Source organism: Dipodomys ordii, unplaced genomic scaffold, assembly GCF_000151885.1.
Source record: "Dipodomys ordii isolate 6190 unplaced genomic scaffold, Dord_2.0 Scaffold122, whole genome shotgun sequence".
NCBI classification, from domain to species: Eukaryota; Metazoa; Chordata; class Mammalia; order Rodentia; family Heteromyidae; genus Dipodomys; species Dipodomys ordii.
In genome coordinates, this window is record NW_012267338.1 from 660,673 (window position 1) to 673,392 (window position 12,720).

The following is a 12,720-nucleotide window of genomic DNA, read 5'->3' on the forward strand; positions in this document are numbered from 1 at the left end:
CAGGCCCAGAGTTCAGGCCCCATGACCGGACCCAAAAATAATAATAATAATAATCACAGGGGCTGGTGGCTCAAGCCTATAGTCCTAGCTACTCAGGAGGCTGAGAGCTGAGGATCATGGTTTGAAGCCAGCCCAGGCAGGAAAGTCTGTGAGATTCCTGTCTCTAATAAACTACTCAGAAAAAGCCAGAGGGCTGGGATTTAGCTCAATGGCAAAGCGCTTGCCTAGCAAGTGCAACGTCCTGGGTTCGATCCCCAGTACCAAAAAAGAAAAGACAAAAAAAATACAGTTAAAAAAAGCCAGAAATGGAGCTGTGGCTTATGTGATAGCCCATTAACCTTGAACACCAAAGCTCAGGGACAGTGCCCAGGCCCTGAGTTCAAGCCCTAGGCCTGGCAAACAACAACAATAACACAACAACAACAACAAAATCATATGACCTATTCTGTTCTCTTCTGCCAGAAGCCCAGAGTTAAGTTTTTAACTTGTCTACAATCATTATCCTCTCCTGGATTTTCCATATTATTCCATTCATACCCTCTTAAGTCATCTTTTATTTCTCATTTATCTTATTTTTTGCATTTGAGTCTTTTACAGTAAGATGACTCTTCAGAAACAATTTTTGGACAAATAAATACATTTACTAAGAAGTGAAGATAGAAGCCTGGTGGGGTGGTACATGTCTGTAATCGCAGCACTCAGGTGGCTGAGGCAGAAAAACACTGAGTTCAAAGCCAACCTGGGCTCCATGGCGAGGTCTTGCCTCACAAAAAGGGGGTAGTGGCTAGAGTCCTAAGTTAAAATGCTAGTACTGCTGAAAAAAAGAAAGAAAGAAGAAAAGGGAAGGAAGGACATCCATGGAAGCAAAAGTAGGTTTGGAAACTTAAAATCTATGCTCATCTTTTTTTTTTCTTTTTTTCAGTTGTGGGGCTTGAACTCTGGGCCTAGGTGCTGTCCCTCAGCTCTTCAGCTCAAGGCAAGTGTTTTACCACTTGAGCCATAGGGCCACTTCTGGTTTTCTGGTGATTAATTGGAGATAAGAGTCTCACAGACTTGCCTGTCCAGGCTGACTTTGAACATCGATCCTCAGATCTCAGCCTCCTGAGAAGCTAGGATTACAGGCCTAAGTCACTGGTGCCTGACATCTTTGCTAATCTTTAATGTCACTTTGTATCTAGACTGCCTCCAGTCTCTAAAATGCTTCCCCAAGTTTTTCCTCCATCTTACCTCTATACCCTATTCCAGTTACTCTTCACAGCACTTCTACCAATGATTTAAAACTAAAAGGATGTTGTATACTTTTCTACTTCTTTCCCCTTGCACATACCACTTCCAAACTATCCAAAATCTTTCATAAGATCAAACTATCCAAAATCTTTCATAAGATCAAACTATCCAAAATCTTTCATAAGATCCATAAAACCCCATAGAGATTGGCTCCAGTCTGTCTCTCCATTTACCATCACTCCACCTTGTGCTTTCTGCCTAAACTGCTTTGATGCTCTGCCCCCTGAGCAGTAGGAATCTGTATCTCCCACGCCCTGTCCACTTCAGGCCTGGCCAAGCTCATCCTTATTGCGCCTTCAGTTCCCTCTTCAACTCAGAGCCATCCCTCACTTCCCTAATGTATATTCTCAGAGTACTTAGGTATCCTCCTTTATACAACTCAACATAGATACAATACTGTATCAACCATTTATATAGATGTATAATTAACATAAGTCTGTCTTACCAAAATATAAGGGTCATGAGACAAAAGAATTTTTGCTTTTATCCACCATTCTATACAGCTTCAATAAATATATATATGCATATATATATCTATAGATATAGATATATACCAAATAAGTGTTAAAGACTCAAATAACTTATTTGTGTTCGCAAATTTATGTTTGGAACCTGAGCATTTTATTTATGGGAGGTAGTCCAAAACTTGCTATAATGTTTCACGCAAGACAGTAATTAAAGGATGAAGGAGGAAAAAACATTCCAGTGCAGTTCTCTTCCTCACTCCTCTCCAGCTACAAGGAACAAAGGAGAGAAAAGATTATATCAAGCAGGAGGCTGAAAGCTTTCCTGCTGGCAAGAACTCAAGCTAAGCAGTCATTGCATGAGAAAGAGTTTTGAGCTGTGGAGCAAAATAGTAGCTGAGAGAGAAGAGAGACAGGAGGGGCAAGAAAGGAAATCAGAAGAAATGTCAAAGTATATCAACAACCAGAGGACAAATAGAAAACACATAGGAATATAAGGCAGGGCCAGAGAGCAGAGGGCACAAAGAAGAGCAAGAAAGCCAAAATCCAGGGCTGGGAAGATGGCTCAGTGGTAGAGCGCTTGCCTTGCATGCATGAGGCCTGGGTTCGATTCTTCAGCACCACATAAGCAAAAAGAAAAAACCCGGAAGTGGCGCTGTGGTTCAAGTGGTAGAGCGCTAGCCTTGAGCTGAAGGGCTGAGGGACAGCGCCCAGGCCCAGAGTTCAGGCCCCACAACCGGACCCAAAAAAAAAAAAAAAAAAGAAAGTCAAAATCATACTTTTTAGTAGATATTCCCTTTATCAGCTTAGCTCAAAAAAGCAAGTGGTCCACAAGATAGGATCTGAACATCCTGTGAGCCAGGAGTTGAAGCTTGGAGGTTTAGAGGCACTAGCCTCCCAGGAGAAGACAAGGGCCACAGACTCTTACTGTTCTGGACTCTACTGCTTAGATGCAGCAGAGATGGAACCTGACTTAGAGGTTAGTCTGTAAGGGAGTACTGGGGGGTTAATCTGGAATCTCACCCAAGAGTTGCCCTCAGCACTGGACGACACAATCGACCCCTCCACTGAGGACATCACTAGGTATGTTAAGGTACTGATCAGTGTTAGAGGCTACCATGAAATGGGCACCATCTAAGGCTCCAGCAGTACATATAACATACCAAGCCTGACTTCAAGGAGTTTATATTCCAGGGAGGGAAAGGAGAAAACCAATACAAAAGAATGCAGGGTTGGTGATGTAGCTCAGTAGTAGAACACTTGCCTTGTGAGGCCCTGGGTTAGATTCTCCACATCACAGAACAAAACAAGGCGAAAGAAATGCACACTATAGTGTCATGTACAATAAAGTTCGATAGAGAAAAATAAAACTGAAGAAGCAGATAAGGATAACAAGTGTCAGAGTCCCCCCATCCCCAGCACTGAAAAACAAAACAAAACAAACAAAAACAGGGAAGGGGCAAATTACATGGCATGTAAATTACACCTCATTAAAACCATAGTCTCAAAGAAAACTACTGTTTAAAAATGAGCAGGAAGGCTTATCTCCTTAACTTAAACAAATATTGACTTGTCTATCATATATTTAGGGCTCTAAAGATTTTCTAAGCAAGACTTGGGATTGTATTTCAAAAAAAGGCTCAAAATAGCTTGATCCACTTTCTGTTTCAATAACTAAGACACAAATGGAAAGCTTACTTCAAAAGGTGAGGTACAGCACCCACTCATACATTACTGGATGGAAAAAAATCAATAGACATTTGTATTCACAAAATAATGTCAAGTACTTTCTCACAAGTAATTTAGTTGTGGACATTACAAGTGACTGAATGGAGAAGAAGTAAACAGACATCTTTACACTCTTCTTGGAGGGCTCCACATAGCATTTCTTGAAAAATCAATTTTAATTTATGAAATATATCTGGAATATATTTTTTGTTCATTTGTGCCCTTTTATTTGCACATATCATGTAAAAATTTAAGTATGATGAAATTTTAACAAAGCTACTGAAAATCCAATAAATATTCTGCCAGCCTGAGCAGAAAAGTCCCCATGAGACTCTTACCTACAATAAAAAAAAAAAAAAAAAAACACTCAAAAACCAGAAGTGCTTGGCTCAAGTGGTAGAATGCTAGCCTTGAGCACAAAGAAGCTCAGGGACAGCACCCAGGCCCTGAGTTCAAGTCCCAAAACAGACAAAGAGAGAGAGAGAGAGACAGAGAGAGAAAGAATCAGAATGTAATGTGTGGAAGCAAGATGTTAACATTATTTCAGCAGCGGGTCCTTCCTCTTTTCAGACACTTAATTTTACTCTTAAGCTACCACTCTTCCTACCAAATCTAAGATATTCATTTACACACTGGAAACCAACTGCCAAAGAACTTTCTAAACATGAACTTTTTAAACCTTTTAAGCATAAAGGACTTTTTAAACGTGCTCCTTTTTCATGAAAGGGAAAAGAGGAAAGAGTCATTCAAAACCGGAGATCAGGGTGGAGGGAAGCCAGAAGGGAAAAAACTGGGAGAGAATGAAGGTTCAAAAGGAAAAGTACTCACTACCTGAATCATGTAACTGTGAGCCCTCTGTAGATCACCTTTACAATAAAAACTTTAAAAACAGAAAAACAAAACCAGAGACCAGATTACATTTATTCTGTTGTCAATAATTAAGAGGAAATGCTTCACTGTCAGAAAAATAATACAGATTGAAATCTTCGATGGAAATTCTATTTGCCTTTCAGGATAATTACCCTCAACTAACCCAAATTTCATTCATATCCAGGTGTTGGAATGAACTCACTGGGATCTAGTTGTACAGCACTTTGTGTGTATTACTCATCATACTTAGACCATAAAGACTTGTATTAACTCTGTATTAACTTGTATTAACTCTTGTATTAATTTGTATTAACTCTGAGTTTAAGGAATAGGGTAGAACAAGTACCCAAAGCACCAAAATGTGAAAAACGGATTCATGAGATGAGGAGAAATCTACAGAGAGCTAGGTAGTAGCAGCAAGATAACATTTTGATCAGATTTAGATGTGATGACTGGAGTGCTATGATGACTGAGAGAGAATGATGGGGAAAATAAGAGAATGAGATCAAGAACAATCCCTAATTTACTGGCTCATTAACAGTTATATCTTTAAATGAAGGCAGGAATGATGGATTTGCCAGGCTACTGATCAAGTACAGCCAAATCCTAACCTCCAAAATATGTGAATATGTTACCATACATAGTGAAAGGAGGTCTACTCCTAAGATGAAAATTATCTTGAGAAATTATCCTGAACCATTTTGTGATCTACTTAGTCACAGACTTCTTAAAAGAGTAGGACAGGATATTAGAGACGTTCATGAGAAATGCTGAAGATGGAATGATGGAGAAGAAGGGAGGAGCCAAGATGTTAAATTTGAAGATGGAGCCAGGGGCCATGAGCCAAGGAATGCAGCTGGCTTCTAGAAGCTAAAAAGGGCAAATCACGGATTCTCCTGCAGAGCCTACAGATGGGAGAGAACCCAGCCAATAGGTTCCCTTCAGCTCAGTGAAAGTGATTTCAGACTTGACCTCCAGAACTACAGGAAAAATTTATGTTATGTTAAGCCACTAAATCTGTAATGTGCTATGACCGCAATAGGAAACTACTAATAACAGTCATAGTAGATTTGGGGTATCTATTTGCTATTCGAGTAGATATTAAAGTGGTAGCCTGCATTTCAGAAGAGAAAGCAAGAGTTCAGAAATAAGAAGAATCTTTGAATTATGGCTGTCTTTTGAATATCCTCTAATATCACACCCCCTAAGAAGCACTTATGTGCATCTACAACCATTTTTTCTTATCATTTCCAAGATATTTAAGAATTTCTATATTCACAGAATTCCCACTGGTAATCATAAAACAGCCCTTTTAATGCTGATACGATTTTGGCTTCAAGGAAAGAAAATCAAACCACTTTTCACTTAAAAAAATGTTTCCCAAATTCTGCTTATTAAAAGAAAATCAAAATATCACGGAAACATCTAACATACAGAGTTCAAATCCCCATAGAACCATAGCTTTTCTCTCTGTCACCCTTTCTATACTCTATAGGCCATAGATTCTATTTTAAATGTTAAAATTAAACAGTGCCTGCTATTTTTTAAATTAAGCTGGTTTTGTAAAAACTAGTTACTTATAACGGTAAGCTGTGATAGCAGCAAGTGCAAAGCTTCTGAGTTGGTTGATTTTGTTAAAAATTCCACATTCTTGGGCTAGATAAAAAGAAGGGGCAACAGTTGGTTGATCAAAGAAATTTTGTGTCAATGAATTTTAAATAATGAAAACATTTTGGCCTTGACAAATTAAAAATCACTGGAGCATCTTCAAAGACAAGTATTTGGATTTTAGGAGAAATTTCCTATTCCCTTAGGAGCTCAGTGAAGCTATTTTTAAAATTCTAAAATAAGAGAGCTCACATGAAAAATCTCTAGGAAAGGTACTACAAACTACTTTTTTTGGGGGGAGGGTGGAGAGAGTGGTTCAGAGCCTGCTAAGTTACTATCTATAAGGAAGAAAGAAGATCATCCACTGATTTCTGCCAAGACTCTCTAACTTCCTCAAACCTTTGAGGAATGGTGGCAAAGATGCTGTGGCTGCAGCTGACTCACCACTTACTCTCTGTGAGAGGATCATCCACCTGCTCTAGGGACCAGGAGGTAACCTGCAGAGTCTCCTGCAGAAGGCTGACACTTTTCTGTACCATTATTATCACATTAGCCAAGAAATGTGAGTAGAAAGTGAAAAAAGTGACTTTGAATAGAAGTTTTCAATGCTGGTATTTTTTCCCCCATTGCTCTTTTCCCTGGCTAGGGACTTCTGCCTTTTAGGCTCAGATCCCAGAAAAGCACCCCGGGTGAGGCTGAGCTACAGTACCTCAGTTGGATAAGATACTGTGCTCTAGAAGTTATTTGTGGTCACAAAATTAATTGCAAAATATGAAAAGCAGAGGACTGAACAAAAAGTGATGTACAAGGTAGTGTAAATCTGGTGATTTACTACAAAGCAATCTGACTGGGAAAAATAATAGTTGGCTCACATATCCCAACTCTTAAAATTTCAAACATTGAAGTGAATTTTGGTTGTTAGGAGTTAGCAGAGTTTGTAAATTGGTATATAGTATTTCAGGTTTGCAGCCACATGAATTTGAGTGCAACTACTCAACTCTGCAGATGAAAGGCAAAGGAGCTACTGATAGATAATATGTAAGGACAAAAAAGGACCCAGGTAATAAGCAAGTGAATGAAGATAATCAGGTTCCAATAGAACTTCATACAGGTATGAAGCTGAGGCCTGGATTTAAAAATCCTTCATATAGCAATGAAGAATGTGAAATATTAAATCAAGGTCATATAGTGGTTATTGAGCATTTAGAATTTGTGCCTCCTTGAATCGAGTCTACTACAATGGGTTCTGTTGGGTCACAAGATGAAGATTAAATGCACATGAAAAATACAGCAGAAATAATGAGGTAGGTCTCAATTATGTTACATGGTATTCAACAGTTTGGTTCTAAATGAGAATTTACCTTGCAATAGTTGTAGCTTTTGTGAAAACAAGTAACTACCATAAGACCAAATGAGACCAAATGATAAATTAGCTTTATTTGCAAAAAAAAATCTTCAGCGGAAACAATTATACACTCCTTTCCTTTTGTTACCTCTTCAAATAGTTTATCAATCATTTCTTTTATGAACAGAACAATATTTGCTATGATAATTACAGTAACTCATCTCAGGGAAAAACAGGATTTTAAAAACACTATGAACAGAATTAAAACACTAGAACAGTGGACAATGGGTTCTTATGGCTTTTGCCATTTGTGTTTTGGTTTTGGTGCTAGGGATGAAATTCAAGGTCTCATATGTGCTAAGCATGGGCTCTCCCTCTGAGCTACAACCTCAGCCTAAGGATGTTTGTCTGTTTTGGTTTGGTTTGGTGCAGATACTAGAGCTAGGGCTCTAGGTCTGGGTGGCATAGATAGGAGGATCACTGCCTAAGGCTAGCCCCAGGAAAAAGCTCAAACAGTAGAGACCACTTAAGAAAGAAGAACCTAAAGCAAAAAGGGCTGGGCTGTGGCTCAAGCAGTAGAACATCTGCTTAGCAAGTGCAAGCAGTTATAACCCTAGTGCTGTAAATAAGTACATAAACAGTCTCCCCCATGCCAATGAATTTTTTTTTTTAATGGAGACACTGATACCATTTCCTGAAAGATGAACTCCTTACCCTTCATGTGTGGGCTGTGCACAGTATGGAAGGGGAGGATAAAAAAGTGAGTTTGAAGTAGAAAAACCTGACAATCACTAACAATGCCAAGAGATGAAGGTCAACATCAGGAGGTTTAAGTCATGTTATTAATACATTCCTCTGATACAGGATGACAATACCACTTCACCTCCCAAACACCCACAGCCAGTCTGACCTTTACAACACATCAGACAAATCTCAATGGAAGGATCGTATATAAAATGTCTCACCAAGATTCCTCAAAACTGTCAAAGCCATCAAACCGAGGAAAAATGTGAGAAACTGTCATAGCCAAGACAAGCCTGAGAAGAAACGACAGATAAATATAATGTAGAATGCTTTAACCTATCGCACAAGAAAAGTAAGGGAATATGGTGTCTGTACATATGGTTCAGTGGGAGAGAAATTGGCTACCAAATGCAAAGCCTTAGGTTTGTCCCCAGCACACCAAAAGAGAGACAGACAGACAGACAGACAGACAGACAGACAAAAGAGACAGAGAGGCAAAACTAAGGCTCAGAGCCAGGCGCCAGTGGCTCACACCTATAATCCTAGCTACTCAGGAGGCTGAGATCTGAGAATCATGGTTCAAAGCCAGCTCAGGCAGGAAAGTCCTGAGACTCTTATCACCAATAAACCACTCAGAAAACCGATGTGGTGCAGTGGCTCAAGCAGTAGAGTGCTCGCCTTGAGCTTAAGAGCTGAGGGACAGCGCCCAGGCCCAGAGTTCAAGCCCCACGACAGACCAAAAACAACAACAATAACAAAACCATACTAAGGCTCAGGTGGATGTTGTAGAGCTGAAATTACCTGAGGAAAAACAGGATAGATGTGTTATCCTCAGAATGTACTGTACCAGTGAAGTTATACAAGGCCTGGATGAACAGTCAAAAAAGTCAAAGGGGGAGAAGAGAAGGATATAAGTATACAATTGAAATTTTTTTTAAAAAAATTAGTTGTATGAGGGCTGGATGAAGGGTTCAGTGGCAGAGCACTTACCTAACATATTCAAGGCTCTGAGTTCCATCCCCAACACAAAGAAGGAAGGGAGGGAAAGAACAAAGGAAGAAAGAAAGGAGGGAAAGACAGAAGGGTGGTAGAGAGGGACAGAGGAAGGAAGGACAAAGAAAGATTTGCAGAGATTTGTAAAGATGGCTTTATCATGTCACAAGTTTTTCATCTATGACAATAGAAAAGCTTTAAATATTACTACTGAGCCATATTGAAATAATTTATATGGCTTAAAAAATAACCAAATGCGCCGGGCGCTGGTGGCTCACGCCTGTAATCCTAGCTACTCAGGAGGCTGAGATCTGAGGATCGTGGTTCAAAGCCAGCCAGGGCAGGAAGGACCGTGAGACTCCTATCTCCAATAAACCACCAGAAAACCGGAAGTGGCGCTGTAGCTCAAGTGGTAGAGCGCTCGCCTTGAGCTGAAGAGCTGAGGGACAGCGCCCAGGCCCAGAGTTCAAGCCCCACGACCGACAAAAATAAAAATAAAAAAATAACCAAATGGCTTGGGCACTAGTGGCTCATGCCTGTAATCCTGGCTACTCACAAAGCTAAGACATGAGGATCATGGTTTGAAGACAGCCCAGGTGGCCCAGGTGAGGCTATTATCTATAAACTATTTTTTTTTAAAAAGGCAGAAGTAGATCTGTAGCTCAAGTGGTACTGTGCTTGCCTTGAGCAAAAGAAACTTACGGACAATGTCCAGGTCCTGATTTTCAAGTCCCAAGACCTCCACCAAAAAAAGAAAAAAGAAAAAAAGAAAAGAAAAACTAGTCTCAGTGTTTGGAGGTCTGGTAGGATTAAGACACTTGCAAGAAAAGCATGAACTCCAGCAAAGCAACTACACTTGATTGTTAAATCAGGTGTTTGTATCAGATTTTGTGTTTAATCAGATTTTGTATGTCTGCCCTTTGCAGAAACAATATAAAATGCTATAGGTCACTCAGAGTTTCTCAAACCTGTTTGAGCCTTAGCAAAGCTGTGGTACTTCTCCATTAGGAAACTTGCATATCTTTTAGTAAACAAAATAAGAGATAGACAATTTTTATTTTTATTATATATTTTATTTCATTATATATTTTATTTTACCTTGTAGTAGGGATGGCCTTATTCACTTGGGAGTTAAATAGACACAAATTATAAAGGAAAAGAATCATAAGTTCATTTACATTAAAATGAGAAATTTTCCACATCTAAATAAATTACAAAAACTGAAAAAAAATTAAAAGTCACAGGATAGATTATTTGCAACAGAAATAACCAACAAAAGTTGAGAATCCTGGATAAAGGACTCTAAGAAATCAATCAAAAAGGACAGACTAAAACTATGAAAATGAAACATAAAAACATAGAGCTACATGCACCAATGTGAATTTTATAAACCTAATATTGGATGAAAAACAAAAACAAACAAAATTGAGATTCCGTTTGAAGTAATGGTGTAAGTATAAACAATCTTATCTGTAGACTTTATCTTCTTCCCTTCCCCTTCCTCTACAACTCAGGGTCACTCACAGGCTGTACTGGGTGAGGGTGGCTACACATCCTGATTAGCCCTGATGCAGGAGAATCCTGAGATAGGGAACTTTCAGTTTGAAAGGCTGGGACAATCCCAGGATAACCAGAAAGTACTGGTCACTGTACCTTCTATTTCCCTGCCTTCTGCCTCCCTTCTTTGGCACTAACGGAGTGGTGCTATCACTCCAAGCTTTACTAGAGATGAACACTCAAACAAACACAAGAAGAAAAATCACCAAGAATGAAGTTGATTCAACAGGCCATCCCACAGAAATCAACCATGAAATACTTTAAGCCACTGAGAAAACCCACAATAGAAACTAAGTCTTCTGTGCTAGTCTGTGGAAATCTCCATGTTTATCTTATTGTTCTTTCATCTGATCTGTTCAAAAGGACAAATTAGCTAGAGAAACTCTTTATTTTGTGCCTGTACTGGGGCTTGAGCTCAGGGCCCTGGTCTCTGAGCTTTATTGCTCAAGCCTAGGGCTCCACTGGAGCCCAAGTTCCACTTCTGGTTTTTTTGGCAGTTAGTTGGAGATAAGAGTCTTGACTTTCCCTGCTAGGGCTGGTTTCTAGCCTTGATCCTGATTTCAGCCTCCTGAGGAGTAAGGATTACAGGCTTGAGCCAAGAGCACCCAGTTTAAGAGGAACTATTTCTTAAGATCCATTATTAAGGTGTGACTTCTCTTAGTTACATATATAGACAGCATCCCCCTCAGTATCAGCAACAATAATATCACCTGGGAAGAAAAACAAAGATTCTCAGGGAAACCAACTGAACTGAATTCTCAACCAATTGAAAGAACAGACTTGGGATGGAAGTCAAGAACTTGTGAGTATACAACCCCTTCAAGATGATTCTTTTCTTTTTCTTTTTTTTTTGTTGGTCGTGGGGCTTGAATTCTGGGCCTGAACGCTGTACCCTCAGGTAGGCTAGAGCTCTACCACTTGAGCTACAGTGCCACTTCCGGTTTTCTGGTTGTTTATTGGAGATAAGAGTTTCTCGGACTTTCCTGCCCAGGCGGGCTTTGAACCTCGATCCTTCAGATTTCAGCCTCCTGAATAGATAGGATTACAGGCATGAGCCACCAACGCCCGGCTCAAGATGATTCTTATGTACATAGAAAAAGCTTTAGAACTTCTGAGAACCCACACCAGCTCTGTCTTGTGATGGACACACAGTGGAACAGTAGGATGCCCCAAGAATTCAGGTAGTTATGTCCTTTTTTAATATAACTACTCAGGTGAGGTGAAGCAACAGGATCTTGCTACTGAAATAACTCTCAACAGTAATTATTTCATACTGTAACCAGATTCATGACACCTCAGCATGGGGGCATGAAACTTTCTTGAGCAAACCTTCCCACTAACTTTCCTACGTTGGCTCATTAATTAATATCATGAATTATGAATTACTACAGAATTAGTCTTTGCTGAACTGACCCTCAGGACTTGACTGCCCCGCAATTCTGCAAAGCTTCAGCTAGTGTCACAAAAGACACTTTTATTACTTTAACAGCAGAAGCTGGCATGGTGGCACCTCTGTGATTTTAGCTTCTTTAGAGATGGATATTGGGAGGATCATGTTCAAGAATAGCCTCGGCAAAAAAAAAAAAAAAAAGAACTCACTTCAATCAATAAACGTGGTATGTGGTATAGACCTGTAATCTCAGTCATGTGGGAGGTACAGGAAGGAAGATCAAAGGCTAAAATCAGCACTGGGTAAAAAAATGCAAGACCCTATCTGAAAAGAACTAAAGCAAAACAGGTTGGGGGCATGGTTTAAGTGGTAGAATATTGGCTTAGCAAGGCATGAGTCCAAATCCCAGTATAACCTTAAAAAAAAAAAAAAGGAAGAAAAATAGGAAAACAGGTTTTTATGGCAGAGTGCATGCTTAGCAAGAGCCAGGCCCTAGTTTCAATCCAAAAACAAAACAAAACCCAAACAAAGGCAAAAGTGGAAAAATAAGCCATATTTTATGAAGGTAACACCAAAACAATTAGCATATGATGAAATCATGAAAAAATCCAATCTTCTTAACTTCATTTTTAAAATGCTCTTATTTTCTAAAGAAATCCTAAAAGAAATCTGTCTGGAGCCTTGGCCTCTAAATCGAAAGAACTCGTTCCAGACATTTCATAGTCATTAACTTT